This window comes from Solanum lycopersicum, chromosome 2 (assembly GCF_036512215.1).
Source record: "Solanum lycopersicum chromosome 2, SLM_r2.1".
Taxonomy (NCBI): domain Eukaryota; kingdom Viridiplantae; phylum Streptophyta; class Magnoliopsida; order Solanales; family Solanaceae; genus Solanum; species Solanum lycopersicum.
Window position 1 is genome coordinate 35,803,528 of NC_090801.1, and position 16,508 is coordinate 35,820,035.

The following is a 16,508-nucleotide window of genomic DNA, read 5'->3' on the forward strand; positions in this document are numbered from 1 at the left end:
TTATTGCCTAATATGGGGCTATTGGTGCGACTTATTTGTTATTCAATTCATCCCAAGATAATGTGATTACTTTGATGAAATGTTTTAGTTAAGTTACTTCGTCTCTGATTCATTCTCTTTTTATTGGTGTTTTTACATTAATCGACTACTCAGGCAAAAGTGAGATAAATTTGCATAGAGTTGAGTAATGTCAAGTTCTCCAAGGACTTACTTTATTAGGGAATGCAAGTTCATAAAGGAATTGAAGAGGATGAGGAAGATGACAATGGCAGCAGATTTTGGAGAGCTCCTTCTGTTAATAGTTTTCAAGGAGATGAGATGTATTATGATTTTCTTGGCCTGACTAAAGTATTGGGAAATAATCGATTATGTATTTGACTCTGTATCTATATGATTATATGCAATGTAGAGCTTATAAATTTTAATGTAAGTGTTAAAAACATGAAATACCTTCCAAACATGCTTCGTAAAAGCATTGATTTGCTCTCGATAAATAATACGCAAAAATTATTCATTTATATTTATTGCAAAGAAACAATTTAATCAAGTCGTGTACGATATGTATTAACGAAAGAGATAATCAAGTATCGAAATTAAATTTATTCACTCAAGCATCTCCAAAATCATTGTTATGGTAGACTACAAAAAATATTGACTCTAATTTGGCCCCAAACGAAATAATGAAAAAGTAAGAAAAGGAGAATGCTCAAAGTTGTTAGAAACATTGTGTTCATTCAAATTCTAGTAATGATCGAGTCAACATCTGAACTATCATTCAAATTCTAGTAATGAGTCAACTTCTGGACTATCCAATGTACTATGGAGAGCATCAACTTTCCAATAATTTCTACATATCTACTCTTCTATGCTCATACATTACCATTTGTTATTTCCTGCAAATTATTGAAAGTGCACACACCAAAAATAATCAGCACAAGTTTTTGTCAAGTCTATCAACTTCTTATTTGCAGAAACTGCATATTTATATCAAGATGATAAAAGTAGAAGTTAATTAAGTAGTTCTTTTAAAAGCCAACTTCTATATTTACCGACTTGACTTGCTATGCGTGTTCTTATCTACGCTACAAACATGAATGATTTTTCCTTTGTCATGGTTTTGCTCCTCCTTGTTCTGTTTCTGGAATTTGATTGTTTTTCTTGGTCACTTGCCTCACCAAACAATATTATTATAGGTGAGCAAGGATCCAGCAGTACTAATTAATAAGTATACCAAACGTATTTGAATCACAAAGGATTCAAATCCTTGAGGATGTGAAACTCTAAGGAGTGTGATAGTATATATAAATACAAAGTCCAGGCGAACTACAAAAGATTTGGTGAGTTTTTATCTCCCAAGACGATAGTAGTTAGAGTACACTCCTGGAAAAAATGGCTTGATATATTAAGATGTCTACAATTAAAAAGAGGGTGTATATAAAATCTCTCCATCCATATATTCCACATATTACATAATAAAAATAAAAATAATCACCAGAAAAAGTAAAACTTACTTGATTAAAGTGGCAGTGGATACATTCTTAATACCTTGTCTATTTCTTTCTGTAATTACTATGAAAGGATGTTAAATCCTTCCATTAACATCCAAAAAATATTTTCATTTTATTACTCGAACAGAATTATTAAAGAAGGTCTAGTGTCAATAAAACTTTTCTTTGTTAAACAGTCCTCAACAAAATTTTAAGAGAGGATAAACTTGTTAAAATTCTTAAGTACTTGAATTAATAGACTTTTCAAAGAATAGAAAATTGACAATTCATCTAAGATTCTTATTACAATTATTTCTTTGGATGGAGATTTCGTGTGTTCGGTGATACAATGCTTTGTGCTCGGTGCTCCTAGTAAGAAAACTTTTCATAGAAGCATTGAATTGATAAAAACAAATCCTTTATGCAGAATTCAAAAGCTGCATCTTTTATTTTCTTCAAATGATCATACAATTTTGCTCTTTCTTGTAGTGTTATCAAACTTGTAATAGGGGATGTTGGGATATGTACTATTAATCATGTGTTAAGAAATAATATTTATTAGAGAATAAATATTTGCTAAAATTCAATAGATCATATATTCGTTTATGGTGTCTATTTACTTATATAGTAGATGATTTAGTGTGTAGAGTTTTAGCTTATAAACAGAGAATTAAATAATTGGTTCTTATAAGTATAAATTTTTGGTTCGCAATCTAGGATGGAAATTGGACATGTAATCGGGTATGAATGTAGCACAAGATTATATGTAATTTGTCCTGATTATGAAAACGGTATATTTTCAACTTCTTCTGCTAGTACATTTTGTATGTATTGAACGGGACTGAGTAGAGATAATTATTTTAGACTGACTGGCAAAAACATATTCTCTAAACTATTAAATGTACTATATTCTTAATCTTGATATAACTATTATGATCTGTATATATTAATTATCGTTTTGATTTATTAAAAAGTGAGATTCTGATATGGGTCAATATGCCTGGTAAGTTGGATGATAATAATACATTTTGGGGAAATAATATGTTAGTTGATTGAATTCATGTCTCGTTATAGAGATTGATTGATATGCCTTTTTGAGAAACTTATAAGTTTTCATCGTGTCAAATCTTGCAAGTGAATTTATGATTCCGACACGTGAAATAAGTTAAGTAGTGCTTTAAAGGAAATTAATCATTAAGTTAAATTCGTCAGTAATTTAATTTATTGATTAGTATCTGAAATCTTAACTTGGGGAATTACATAAGTGTTTAATAGGGAATTACGAGATAGAGGAGTGCAATTACGAATTTCTAGTGAAATGATTTGTAATTTATTATGGTAAGAATAATTCAAATTAATTATTTGGAATTATTTCTATAATAGTAAGCCTCAGTAATTAATTTTGTGGTCCCTATAGTGCCCATGTTTAACTAGAACTCGGGATCTTATTTCTATACAAAAAGGAAGAATAATATGGTTTTTTCTTATCTTTTCTTCTAGAAAAACAAGGTTTTGTAGTCCTTTTTGGATTAGGAAGAAATCTCTATAAATAGGGATTCTCCTAACCTAGAAAAAAGATGATTAGTATTTTATTCAATGCTTGCCCACCTAAGTATTGAGAGAGTTCAGATGTGACTTAGGATCACTGTAGAAGATCATAGCTATATTGTAGATTCGCTTGAAGATCCTTTTAACTTGGAGATTCGCTTGAAGGTATCCGCTCACGCTTCAAGAGGTATTTATCGAATAAAATTTCAGTATATTTATGTGTTGTAGCATGATATTTCTTTTAGCATAAATCGGTATTGGTTATCTATTATTCATTTAAGTATTAAAGATATGCTTTCACTGTGCATATAGTTTTCCAACAATTGACATCAAGAGTCATTATTGCATCTAATTAGATAATCTAATTTAGTTATACAAATGATAGATTATGTACATGACTTCGTTTTTTATTCATCTATAACGTATCATTAGATTTATATCCTCTATTGGGCTGGTAATTCTATTTGCCACCGAGGGAGGTCTTAGATTTGTGTTTGGTAACTTCAATTTGTTTGAATTGATCCTGTAAACACAATGACCTTGAATAGTTTATTATTTTTCTTGTGGGGAATAATTAAAGGTCATCTTTTTTTTTTCTTTTGGTTAATTGAATTATTTTGATCTTGAAGGAATTAATTAAAAGGTGCCCCTTTTTTTGAGTTTTTTTTTATTTTAAAAATCGACAGAACCTTAAGGTTCTGCAAAATTGTTAATTCCTTGATCTATTTCATTTAATTTCAAGAGGAAGTTTAGTGGGCCACTTGGCTTACTCGCATAAAGAAAAGGAGATTAATTATAAAGCATGTAAATGTTTTCAAGTGGGTTGGTGATTGACTGTGATTTGTGACAATTGAATGAGAATTTATTTGCCTAGTTATTACAGGCTGATTAGTCCACTGACTAATTATCTTAGGCTATAAAATTGACTTTATTATCATTTATTTTAAGAGCAACAAATCTAATGCAATAATTGTTTCTTTATGGTTTAATTATAGAGTTAATACCTCAGATGATCACTCAACTATGCACTCTTCTCTCAGAAAGTCACTCAACTTTTAATTTTCACTCAAAAGTCACTCAACTATACACTTCTTTCTCAGAAAGTCACTCAATTTTGAATTTTAATTCAAAAGTCACTCAACTATCCACTCTTTCCTCAGAAAGTCACTCAATCTATTAAATTATTTTTTAATTAAAATTTATTGATATTAATTATTTATATAACAAACCAAAAATTTTTAAAAATAAATTATATCATTTAGTGATCCACCCACCTAACCCGACCCATTAAAAAATATGATATGACCCATTTTATTTTATCTTTAATCCTAAATTAATCCCTCTCTTTAAACCTTGAATTAGGATTAAAGACAAAATAAAATGGGTCATATCATGTTTTTTAATGGGTCGGATTTACGTGAGTGGATCACTAAATGGTTTAAATGGTATTTTTATTTTTAAAATTTTTTTATTTGTTATATAAATAATTTTTTTGTTGAGTGATTTTCTGAGGAAAGAGTGGATAGTTAGTGAAAATTGAAAGTTGTGTGACATTCTGGGAGAAGAGTGCATAGTTGAGTGACCATATGAGGTATTAACTCTTTAATTATATGAGCATCATTATTTCATTTTTCACGCTATATAATATTGTAAAAATTAAGAACTTATGATTAGTAAATATTAACTGTTAAAGTGGATTATTTATTTGTAATCATTGAAAGTCTTAAAGTATTATACAAACGAAAGTATGTCAATTCATCAATTGAGAATTATAATTTATAAATAGGATTTATGAAAGTGGTCTATTTATTTGAATTGTTAGATTATCCTCAATGTATCATGTGTAAATTGTCATGCATAAATGTATACTAGAAAAGATGTGTTTACCCAAAAATAATTTTTTTTTTTTAAGATACTAGTAACACTTAATTAATTCATGAGAATAGATATTATAGGTCTTCTCCATCTAAAAGGGAAAAATGTAATATCTTGAATTCTTGGATGTTTAATTGAAAGGACAATTTTGACATAAGAAGGTATTGTGTGTCTTAGTAAAAGAAAGGACACAACGCATGCCTCGTGCTCATGAGATAATTATTAAAAGTTAATGAAAATTGAATCTAGTTATTTTAATCTTTAACTATACCTAAAATAATTATTTTTCAAATTAGGTCATAGTTTAGGAGGTCTAACTTTTTTTTATCTCTAATTGACTTGAAATTTAATGATTTCATTGAAAATCGTTTAGATGGGTTTAGGTAGTTTGTTGGATTAAAATTTGGTTTGAATATGATAAGATCGTTCTTCATGTTAATTGTGTTTAAGTTAAATTTGCAATATGATTGTACATGGTTATTTCACATGAATTGAGATGTGATAAGATTATACGTCATATTGTTTTATTTCCTAAAGATATCTAAATCACTTGAATTTGAATTTGGTCATAAATTTAGAAATAAATATTTTTATAGACTCATTGACCGTAAATTTGGTAAGTTCATTGATAATGGCCTATTAAAAAGTACTCATTGCTATGTTGTTATAATTTTTGGAGGTCGTTAAAAAGATTTTAAAGTTGTTCTTTGGAAATAAAATGTCATTTAGTAAGAATAACATCCTTTATATTGATTTTATTTATGTTATATGTGGTACATATTACACATGATGAGTTAACATAAATTGAGAAATGATTAGGATGTGATTCTATTCATTTTTCCTTAAATCTTTTGAATCTGAATTTGATCAAGAGATTTGGAGATAAATATTACTTTCGAACTCCAATTGATCAGAAATTCGAATGGTTCATCAGAAACGATCAAATTTAAAATACTTATTTTTATACAGTGATTTGGTAATTTGAGATCGTTCAGATGATATTTTTAGATAATTTTTGTATCTTGAAAAAATTAATTTTACCAAAAAAAATTATTCGACTATAATTTAGTGGTGATAGAGTTTGTTCTCTATGGTCTTGATGACTAAATTTGTGTGAAGTATTAAGTTCATGTGTTGGCTTAGACCTTCCTTCATAATGGATGAAATAAATACAAGTCATTAAAATTTAATCTCTAGTTTTGATTATCTGTATTGACTCTCTTAAACTGAGTAATATTTGATTGGATCAATGGACTAGGGATAATGATTCACTTAACTTAAATTAACATATACTCCCCATCTAAGTTGGCTTTTGTTTAAATTTTGTTGAAGTGAATATCTGACACCATATATGTATGTTGCATGAGTAGTCATTTTTTCATCAAAATTCATTGTTCAAGATGCTTTGATATCTATCAGGTGTGTTTAGAATTTTAATATTTAATGTATACATAAACATGCTTTCCCTTTGGAATATTAGAATTTTGTTCTTTATTCTTAATTCGTTTATCTATTTCACAAAATGATGACATATGATAAGAATTACTGAGCGGGGAAATCTTAAATTCTGTTATGACCAAACATCATTTTCAGCCAAATTGAGCATAGTTTTGGAATTCGAAAAAAAAGGAACTCTGATTGATATGAAATTTGGTAGATTTATAAGAACGACCTAGCAAGAAATTAATTTTATTGGATCGTTATATGATTTTTTGGTCATAATTGATTAAATAGTAGTGAAGTATTAGTTTTATGTGTTCGTTTAGACCTTCCTCCCTAACGGATGAAATTGATACAAGTCACTATGTATTGAATTGTCTAGTTTTCATAGTCTATATTAACTCTCCTAAACTAAGTAAAATAAGATTGGATCAATGTAGCTAGAGGATTTTCACTTGACTTAAACTAAGTAGATTCTCCAACTGAATTAGGTCTGTATAAGTTGATGGAGTGAATAATCGGTCATTGTACATGTGTATTGCATGAGTAGTCTTCAATTCCAACGATTGGATATTCGAGATGCATGGATATATATATATATATAAATGACCCTGAATTTCGTTATTCAGGATTATTCAAAATATTATGATCTATTTAAAGTATTGTGTCTTATATTCTCAATAGACTTTACACACACACTTAGTACTACTTAAGATTTTCTTTTGGTAGAGATAAGATATTAACTCAAAGAATGCATTGTACATGTACCTCATGTTAGAAGAAATTATTTTCAGTTTCTAACAAGAGATGAGTATATAATATATTTATTTGTAACTCTTCTATCATTAAGTTTGATAAATATTTTATTTCTTGTGGTATATTGATGCATGATTCTTTTGTAAGTATTATCTCTCATAAATTGAATTATACTAATCTGTCTCATAAGGGAAACTATCTTTTAAATTGAATGACACTTATCTGTACATTAGGGTCTAAGTCATTAATTCTGAATAGAATTTTGAGGTTGGTTAATGGATGGACATAACTGTTTATTGAAAGTGAAGTCACTACCAATATGTACGTTTTGTTTAGAAACTCTTAAAAAGGATTTAAGAGGTAGTGATAAGTTATAATTAATTTATTATGATTTGTGTAATAAAAGAGCACATGGGCAAGAGGTGAATCTGAGTTTTTGAGTTTTAAGAAAATTACTCGTGATAAGAATATATTTTTTGATGTTTTATAAGTCTAAATGTATTGATAAACTCAACATATTTAAAACACGGAAAAGTATCATCATAAAAATAGGGAAAATACTCAAGTACCCCCTCAACCTATGCTCGAAATCTCAGAGACACACTTATACTATAGTAAGGTCCTATTACCCCCCTGAACTTATTTTATATGTAATTTTCTACCCCTTTTTAGCCTACGTGGCACTAGTTTGAAAAAAAAGTCAACCATCGTTGGGCCCACAATATAGTGCCACGTAAGCTAAAAAGGGGTAAAAAGTTACTAATAAAATAAGTTCAGGGGGGTAATAGGACCTTAGTATAGTATAAGTGTGTCTCTGAGATTTCGGACATAGGTTGAGGGGGTACTTGGGCATTATCCCTGAAAAATATATAAAGTCACTACAATCTAATTGTAGTGACATAAACCTCTTAAATAATAAGTCACTTATCTTATAAAATAATTGTCTTTCAATTGTCTACACTAGACACTCTATAATAGCTTGGTATAGAAGAGAAAAGAATTAGACACTTATGAAGATGATGGGATTAATTATTGACTTATTATTAGTTATTTTGTTTCTTTTAGGATAGGTTCTAATAACTACATATCACATTCTGAAATCATTTTCTTTCATATTAGTACCTTGAGCAACTATAGAACTAGTTGGATTTGACGTAAGTCTAATCTGTGACATGTTCAGATATAGGATTGTCCAGTACATGTGCTAAGTGGTAGAACAAGGAAAATTGAAATTAAGAACGGAATGTGTGTTAATTAGATATCCTAAAGAATGAAACAAGGTTTACTATAGTGTCCTAAAGAAAATAAGTCAATTGTTAAAACAACTTTCTGATTTCTAGAAAAGGATAATTTTAGTAAATCATGTTCCTAGAAGTAAATTATCTTTACGGGAATTAAACAAAGAAATAACAAATAAGTCTATTGTAAATTCATACGCTCAATAACATCTAATGGGTATGTCAAAATTGACGTCTCATTGCACTTAAGTAGTGGGAGAAACGTTACTAGACATAAGAATACTACTATCTCAAATAGTGGGAGTGATATTGAGCAAATTAAAAGAACATTTCATGAGAAGTTGTTAATATTTCATTATCGAAAGATTTTGAAGGAAATATTAAAACTCAAGAGCATGAAAGTGTGATTATAATAGTAGTACTTAGTTGTAGTGGAGAATCACAACAAAGATTGAGTTGTTTTTATGCTTGAGAGAAATTTTATGATAGATCTCTTTAAAAGAAGTACACTCTTGGAGGGTTTCATGATAAGGTCTCTCAAGATCTAGTACAAAATCGATTTGTTACGACAAAGCACGACTAGACAATATTGCATTAGAAAATAACTTGGAAAATTTTCTTTCGATAAGAAATAAAGGAATGTCTGCGAAAGTTGTAAATGCATAGTTAAGAGTCTAAGTGGGATATGATTAGGGTATATACTATAAATCATGTGTTTTGACATAGTATTCTAACAATATTCAAGATTAAATATCTGAGTGGGAGATTGTTAGCATATATACTATTAACCATGCATTTGGATATAGTACATTATAACAATTTTGATGGTTGAAAGTCTAAGTGGTAGATTGTTGGGATATATACTATTAACCATGTGTTAAGAAATAATATTGATTAGAGAATAAATATTTGCTAAAATTCAATAGATCATATATTCGTTTATGGTGTCTAATTACTTATATAGTAGATGATTTAGTGTGTAGAGTTTTATCTTATACATAGAGGATTAAATCATCGATTCTTATAAGTATAAATTTTTTGGTTCGCAATCTAGGATCGAAATTGAATATGCCATCGGGTACGATTGTAGCACAAGATTATATGTAATTTGTCCAAATTATGAAAACGGTATAGTTTTAACTTCTTGTGCTAGTACATTTTGTATGTATTGAACGGGATCGAGTAGAGATAGCTGTTTTAGACTGACTGACAAAAACATATTCTCTAAACTATTAAATGTACTAATATTCTTAATCTTGATATAACTATTATGATCTATATATATTAATTATCATTTTGATTTATTAAAACGTGAGATTCTGATATGAGTCAATATGTCTGGTAAGTTCGATGATAATAATATATATTGGTGAAATAATAAGTTAGTTGATGGAATCTATGTCTCGTTATAGAGATTGATTGATATGCCTTTTTTAGAAACTTATAAGTTTTCATCGTGTCAATTCTTGCAAGTGGATTTATGAATCCGACACATGAAATAAGTTAAATAGTGCTCTAAAGGAAATTAATCATTAAGTTAAATTCGTCAGTAATTTAACTTATTGATTACTATCTGAAATCTTAACATGGAAAATTACATAAGTGTTTAATAGGGAATTACGAAATAGAGGAGTGCAATTACGAATTTCTAGTGGAATGATTTGTAATTTATTATGGTAAGAATAATTCAAATTAATTATTCGGAGTTATTTTCATAATAGGAAGCCTCGGTAATTAATTTTGTGGTCCCTATAGTGCCCATATTGATCTAGAACTCAGAATCTTATTTCTATACAAAAAAGAAAGAATAATATGGGTTTTTCTAGTCTTCTAGAAAAACAAGGTTTTCTAGTCCTTTTTAGATTATGAAGAAATCTCTATAAATAGGAATTTTCCTAACCTAGAAAAAAAGATGATTAGTATTCTATTCAATGCTTGCCCACCCAAGTATTGAGATAGTTCGAATGTAACTTGGGATCATTGTAGAAGAGCATAACTATCTTGTAGATTCGCTTGAAGATCCTTTTATACTTGGAGATTCGCTTGAAGGTATCCGCTCACGCTTCAAGAGGTATTTATCGAATTAACATTCATTATATTTATGTGATGTAGCATGATATTTGTTTTAGCATAAACGGTATTCGTTATCTATTATTCATGTAAGTATTAAAGATCCTGATATGCTTCCTTTGTGCATATAATTTTTCAACAGGGGAATATTTGAGTTTAACAATAAGAGTGTTGCTATGTTCTCCAAGTTCTGTTTGTACATTTGTTTCAAACATTGGCCACAATTGTAAGGAAAATGTATGTGGAAGTTGGCAAGGAGGAGGTAAAAATCTTGCCTTTTTCTCTTATTGCTATATTTTCAATAACTAATTTATATCTATGGTATTGATTGTTATTAATGTTTTAAAAAAATAATGTACTCGTACAAATGGAGAAACGCGATATGCACCTTACAGTAAGTAGAGAGAACCACTCGTAACACAATCTGAATAGAAGGCATGTTTCTTTGGACTCCTTCGAAAAGAACTTAACAAAAGATGTTTTTACTTGATATAACTATGAAAAATAAATATAAATTCATAACTGTAACAAAAGATGTTTTTACATACACTAACTTTCTTTATCACATCTATTCATCACCTTCCGGCTAAACCAAAATAAGCAGTTTGAAATATTATAATTCACAATAAATTCTGCAAGTTCATATATATTATTATTTTATTAATAGAGAATTACCAAACAATCATTGTGCAGGATATGAGAAACAAACAGTTAATGGTGATAATCACATCTTAAGTATTGGATATTTGAATTTCATCACTGAACTATGAACTATCACCAACTATTTGTCAAATCACAAGTAAACCATCAATAGTTTACTTCTCCTACGTGAACATATAATGATATTTCAGATAAGAAACTCACTACTTCTTCAGGTCAGATAAGTTTTGCAGCCTTCACCTTAGAAACAAATAAAGAAAATTAATGGATTCAATCATTTTTGAAAAGTTTCATAAAAGTTGTGATGCAGCTATGAATCAGGATAGAGGTTCAACAAAGCATGTGCGACGAACTCGTATATGCACAATCTTAGCCACTGAGTCGAACACAAACACACAAAAGAATGCTCATATAAGCTATGTCCTAATTAAGAGCGCACATTACACACTTCTATCTCTATGGAACCAGGAAAGGAAAATCAATCTTGCTACCCAATTAAAAGTTATATAAAATCTGCAGTAGATGTTCGATATTGGTCTGATTGCATTTTCTTGATATCCGTTTTATAAAATCTACTCTATCCGTTTCAAAAAGAATGACCTTATTTCCTTTTTAGTCTATTTAGAAAAGAATGACCTCTTTCCTCTTTTGGCAACACTTTAACTTTAACTTTTCACGTGGCTTGTCTAACACCACAAGATTAGAGGGCATTTTGGTACATTTTACATAACTTTAATTTAGAATCACAAAATTAAAAAGTCTTCTTTCTTTTCTTAAACTCCATTCCAAAACAAATTAGGTCATCCTTTTTGAAACCGAGGGAGTATTACTTCATTAAAAGAAACATTGCAGTAGATGTTCATTATTGGTCCTCTGCTAATTTATGTACAACTACAAATCACATTGGTTGTTTTCTGATAGCCCATTTGCTTACTCTTCCTTTCTCAATTAGGACCAATGTTTGTACTGTGCTTCAGATTTTCAATATATTTGTAGCATCTAAGGTTAACACATATTATTGAGAAATGCATATTAATTGAAAATAACATAGCTAAATCAAGAATGCAAATGAATGAAACTGATTCTAATCGATAAAAAAAGTAGTTAAATAAGAAGAGAATGTTTAAAATCTAGAAAATAAATAATCAAAAAAATAAAAAAATGTCGTCAAATCTCAAACTTATCAACAAGAGAAAATTGCGGAGAATAAAGGGGGGGAATCTCCAAAAAATGACTATCGAATATATATAGTACTAACCTTTGAGAGTTTTCCTCACAGTGCCTTTTTATATTCTTACTGAATTCTTCGTAATACATTCTATCCCTAAGAAATTGAGACAGAATAGTGAATGAGTACATGCATATGCCAAATTAGTTAAAGGAAGAGAATCAAATGCTCACAAGATATTTGGTGATGTTACTCGATTCTCTTTCTTTCATGTTGCATCCATTTTATAATGACGGGCTTCCTGTATATCTTCCACAAATTCCAAATCAAAACTCATAAAAATAAAAGATAATTTTGACCTTGATAATTGATTAATAAAAATTCAATATCTCTAGAAAAATAATCAAACTAAAAAACTGAAAGGAAAAATAGAAATTTATTATTAGACTGAAAGATTACCTCCCATAGATAGTCAAATGGGAAATTTCAACAACAAATTGATGTTCCAGATGGGGACTAAAATAATTCTTCACTATATTTCCATCAATTTGATGTTCTCTTCGAAAATGTAATACCTCCATTTCTAAGTCACTTTTTCGACTTCTCCATCAAGAGTGAGAATGAGAATGAGAATGAAAAGTAGAAAGGTAGAAGATGACTGAAAAGATGATAGACTGACTAAAGCATGTAGAAAGACACGTGTGGCACACGTGTTTATTCAACAGTAAATAGCACTTAACGGTACAGTACAATTTTTTAATACTATTGGTACAACTTTGTAGAGTTGCGTTGGTACCTTGTTGTTGGCTTATATATAATGTGTATATATATAGTATATGTGTGTGTGTGTGCGCACTTGCATATTATTGTATATTAATGTATCGAACTTATATTTTACAATATACACTTAGTATCCATCACTCGAAACCACCTCAATCATCACCAAATTATATGTCACTATTTTCGATTTACTAGACACATTGTATCCTAGGACCCCAATCACATATAATGTATTTTGATTTTAGAAGTATGATTCATCCAACTAGTAATACAGTAATAACTGGAAGAGTATGAGAACAAATATCAAATTCACCACCCATCGATAAATAAAACAAAATCTAAATCTCATACATTATACTTTTCGATGTAGAACCCAATTTCCCTAAATTATCACGTCTTCTTCCTAAAGTGATGTGCGTGGATGAGGCATAGGTGGTGGATCCAAAACCCAAATCGATGGTGGTGGTGGTCGGTAGAAGGATGAGGATATTTGTGTCTTGCAAGGTTGGATGACAACACTTTGGTTTAGTAGTTAGGCATTGCATGGTTGATTTTTAGTTCGAACGGTGGAGCCAAAACTCAGATTGTTGGAGGATGACAATGCTTGGATTTTAAAGGATTGGATGATAGCGGTTGGGCTTTGCAAGTAGGGTTGATTTTGTTATCGATCTGTGTTATCAAAATCAAAAATTACTGATTTTAATAAATTGTTCAGAAACACGAAGTAATTGAAATTTATAAAACAAGTAAGAGAGATGAATAGAAACTTAATTTACAAAAAAGAAACTAAATTTGTAAGAACGTACCAGAATTTTAAAAAAATCTTTTAAACCAAAAATAAAGATCAAGTCCACTGAACTCACAGTGTCCCCTTAAAAAAATTATTCCCCTCTAGTATCCGAGGTTTGATTTGGAATATAACCTCCCAGGAAAAAATGATCTTAATCAGCAGAGTATAGATACCAAAAACTCTACTGTCAGCGGATCAATCCGCAGCAGGAAAGTACACGAAGAGAAATGTGTGTAGAATAAAAAGAAGAAGATCAGATAATTCGTTAGCAAATATTCTGAAGAATGAGTTGTATCTATAGGCAAGAAGAATATGTTTCGAAAGGTTGCAACCCTTTCAGAATTCACACAATCATTAATGAAAGTTTGCAACCTTTCAAATGGTACTGACTGTTCCTCAAAATTTGCAACCTTTCAGAACAGTCATGGCGGAAAATTTAAATAAAATGGAAAAACTTCAAATAAAACGGTCGCGCGCAGATCCAAGTCGAGTTAGTCAACTAAAAAGTTAAAACATTTCGGTTAATCTTTCAATTTCTGTTATCAACTAATTAATTGAAACATTTATTTTAGCCATTTAATTAATTAATTGAATAAATAATTAAAACAAACTTTGTCCAAAAAATAATCTCTCGATCATTTGCCAAAGCCAAAGTCGAAGCCGAAGCGACAATGACGACGACGCGAGGGGGTCTATCTTTCCAACCCTTTTAACAATTAATAGGAGTGTTTCTATATTTAAACTCTCCTATTTTTCTTTCCATCACTGATGAGGGACAAATGTCTTTTCATTAAAGCATAAGAGGACTTTTCAAGTTCCAACTCTTCAAGTTCTCAACTTTTCATATTCCTCTCATTCCCTCTATTTCCCATCAATTCTTGCTACATACCCAACAATCCCCCACATTGATGGAGAATGGTTATAACATAGGAATGCATGTACAATTGTGTACTTTACAGGCAATGATTAATTGCATCTGGATAAGTAGGTTTCCTCTTGGACTTTCCGTAGTGAACATATGTCGGATATACTCGGTCAATCGGTAGATGTGATATTTTTGAACCGTCGAGCTTTGATGTATACCTAGACACCTCCTGGTTTCATAAGTGTATAGAGAATAGTCTTATGACATATAATTCTCTTTAAAGCGGCTTCCACTTCACACTCACATAGGTGATTTCTAACCGTGTCATCTCGTAGATACACTATTTGGTCAAATCTACCAAACTTAGCAATTCAATAAATACTTTAATCTTTATTACCTCATTAATAAGCCTTAAAGTCTTAACCTTGTTCCTGAACATTGTCTTCATCATGAGAATGGATTGAGTTAATTGACAATGTCGAACCGTCAGCCATAACTTTATTTTTCTCCTTGAATCTAGCTCTTGGGATCTCCAATCTTCTAGATAGATTTACCGTCATGCTGACTTGTCCTAAGCCGTAAACCCATTCCCTTAGATGATCTTTCAACTGTCTCTCTAACTAGGTCTTTCGTTAGTGGATCTAACACATTACCGCTTGACTTTACATAGTTAATTATGATAATTTTACTAGAGAGAAGTTGTCTTACAGTGTTATGTCTCCGTCGTATATGACGAGATTTTTCGTTGTACATAACGCTCCCTACCCTACCTATTGTTGCTTGACTATCGCAATGTACGCAAATTGCTCCAACAGGTTTGGGACAAAATGAAATATCCTCTAGGAAATTCCGGAGCTATTCAATTTCTTCACCAACTTTATCCAAAGCGTTTAATTCAGATTCCATTGTGGAGCGAGCAATACATGTCTGTTTGGACGATTTCCAAGAGACTGCTCCTCAACCAAGTATGAACACATAACCACTCGTGGATTTTACATCATTTGACCCAGTGATCCAATTTGCATCACTATATCCTTCAATCACAGCGAGATATTTATTATAATGCAAAGCATAATATTGTGTATATTTTAGATAACCCAACACACGTTTCATTGCCAACCAGTGAGTTTGATTCGAATTACTAGTGTACTGACTCAGTTTACTAATAGCACATGCTATATCTTGTCGCGTGCAATTCATAATATACATCAAACTTTCTAACACTCTAGAATATTCCAATTAAGAGTCACTTTGACCTTCATTCTTTTTAAATGTACAACTTAAATCAATTAGAGTTTTGACAAGATTGATATTCAAGTACTTGAACTTATCCAATACTTTTTCTATATATGAGATTGAGATAATGCACTGGGGGGGGGGGGGGGGGTTTGATAATCCTGACCCCTAAGATCAAATCATCAACTCCTAAGTCTTTCATATCGAACTTGCTGGACTACATGCGCTTAGTAGCATTTAAATCGTCAATTTCATTACTCATTATTAACATGTCATCAATATACAAACAAACAATTTCATGATTCATAACATTTTTAATGTAAACACATTTATCACATTTGTTAATCTTAAATCCATTTGCCAACATTGTTTGGTCAAATTTAGCATGCCATTGTTTGGGTGCTTGCTTTAGTCCATAAAGTGACTTCACAAGTCATGCACACTTTCTTTTATTTACCAGGAACTATAAAACCTTCTGTTTGTTCCATGTAAATTTCTTCCTCCAACTCTCCATTTAAGAAGGTTGTCTTTACATCCATTTGGTGGATTTTAAAATCATGCACTGCTACTAGTGCTATTAACATCCTAATTGATG

The 16,508-nt window shown here is 30.3% G+C and overlaps 1 long non-coding RNA gene across 2 annotated transcripts; it reads right to left on the bottom strand.

The window, feature by feature from the left end:
* Nucleotides 1-577: 577 nt before the first annotated feature.
* LOC112940898 (uncharacterized) lies at nucleotides 578-12,869 on the bottom strand. 2 transcript variants are annotated; one of them, XR_003245150.2, is made up of 4 exons: nucleotides 12,702-12,869; nucleotides 12,476-12,543; nucleotides 12,333-12,398; nucleotides 578-893 (listed from the first exon to the last, which is right to left on the bottom strand). It is a non-coding gene; the product is annotated as an uncharacterized lncRNA (long non-coding RNA). The 2 variants fall into 2 exon arrangements; XR_003245151.2 differs by lacking the exon at nucleotides 578-893 and adding an exon at nucleotides 10,583-11,314.
* Nucleotides 12,870-16,508: the final 3,639 nt, after the last annotated feature.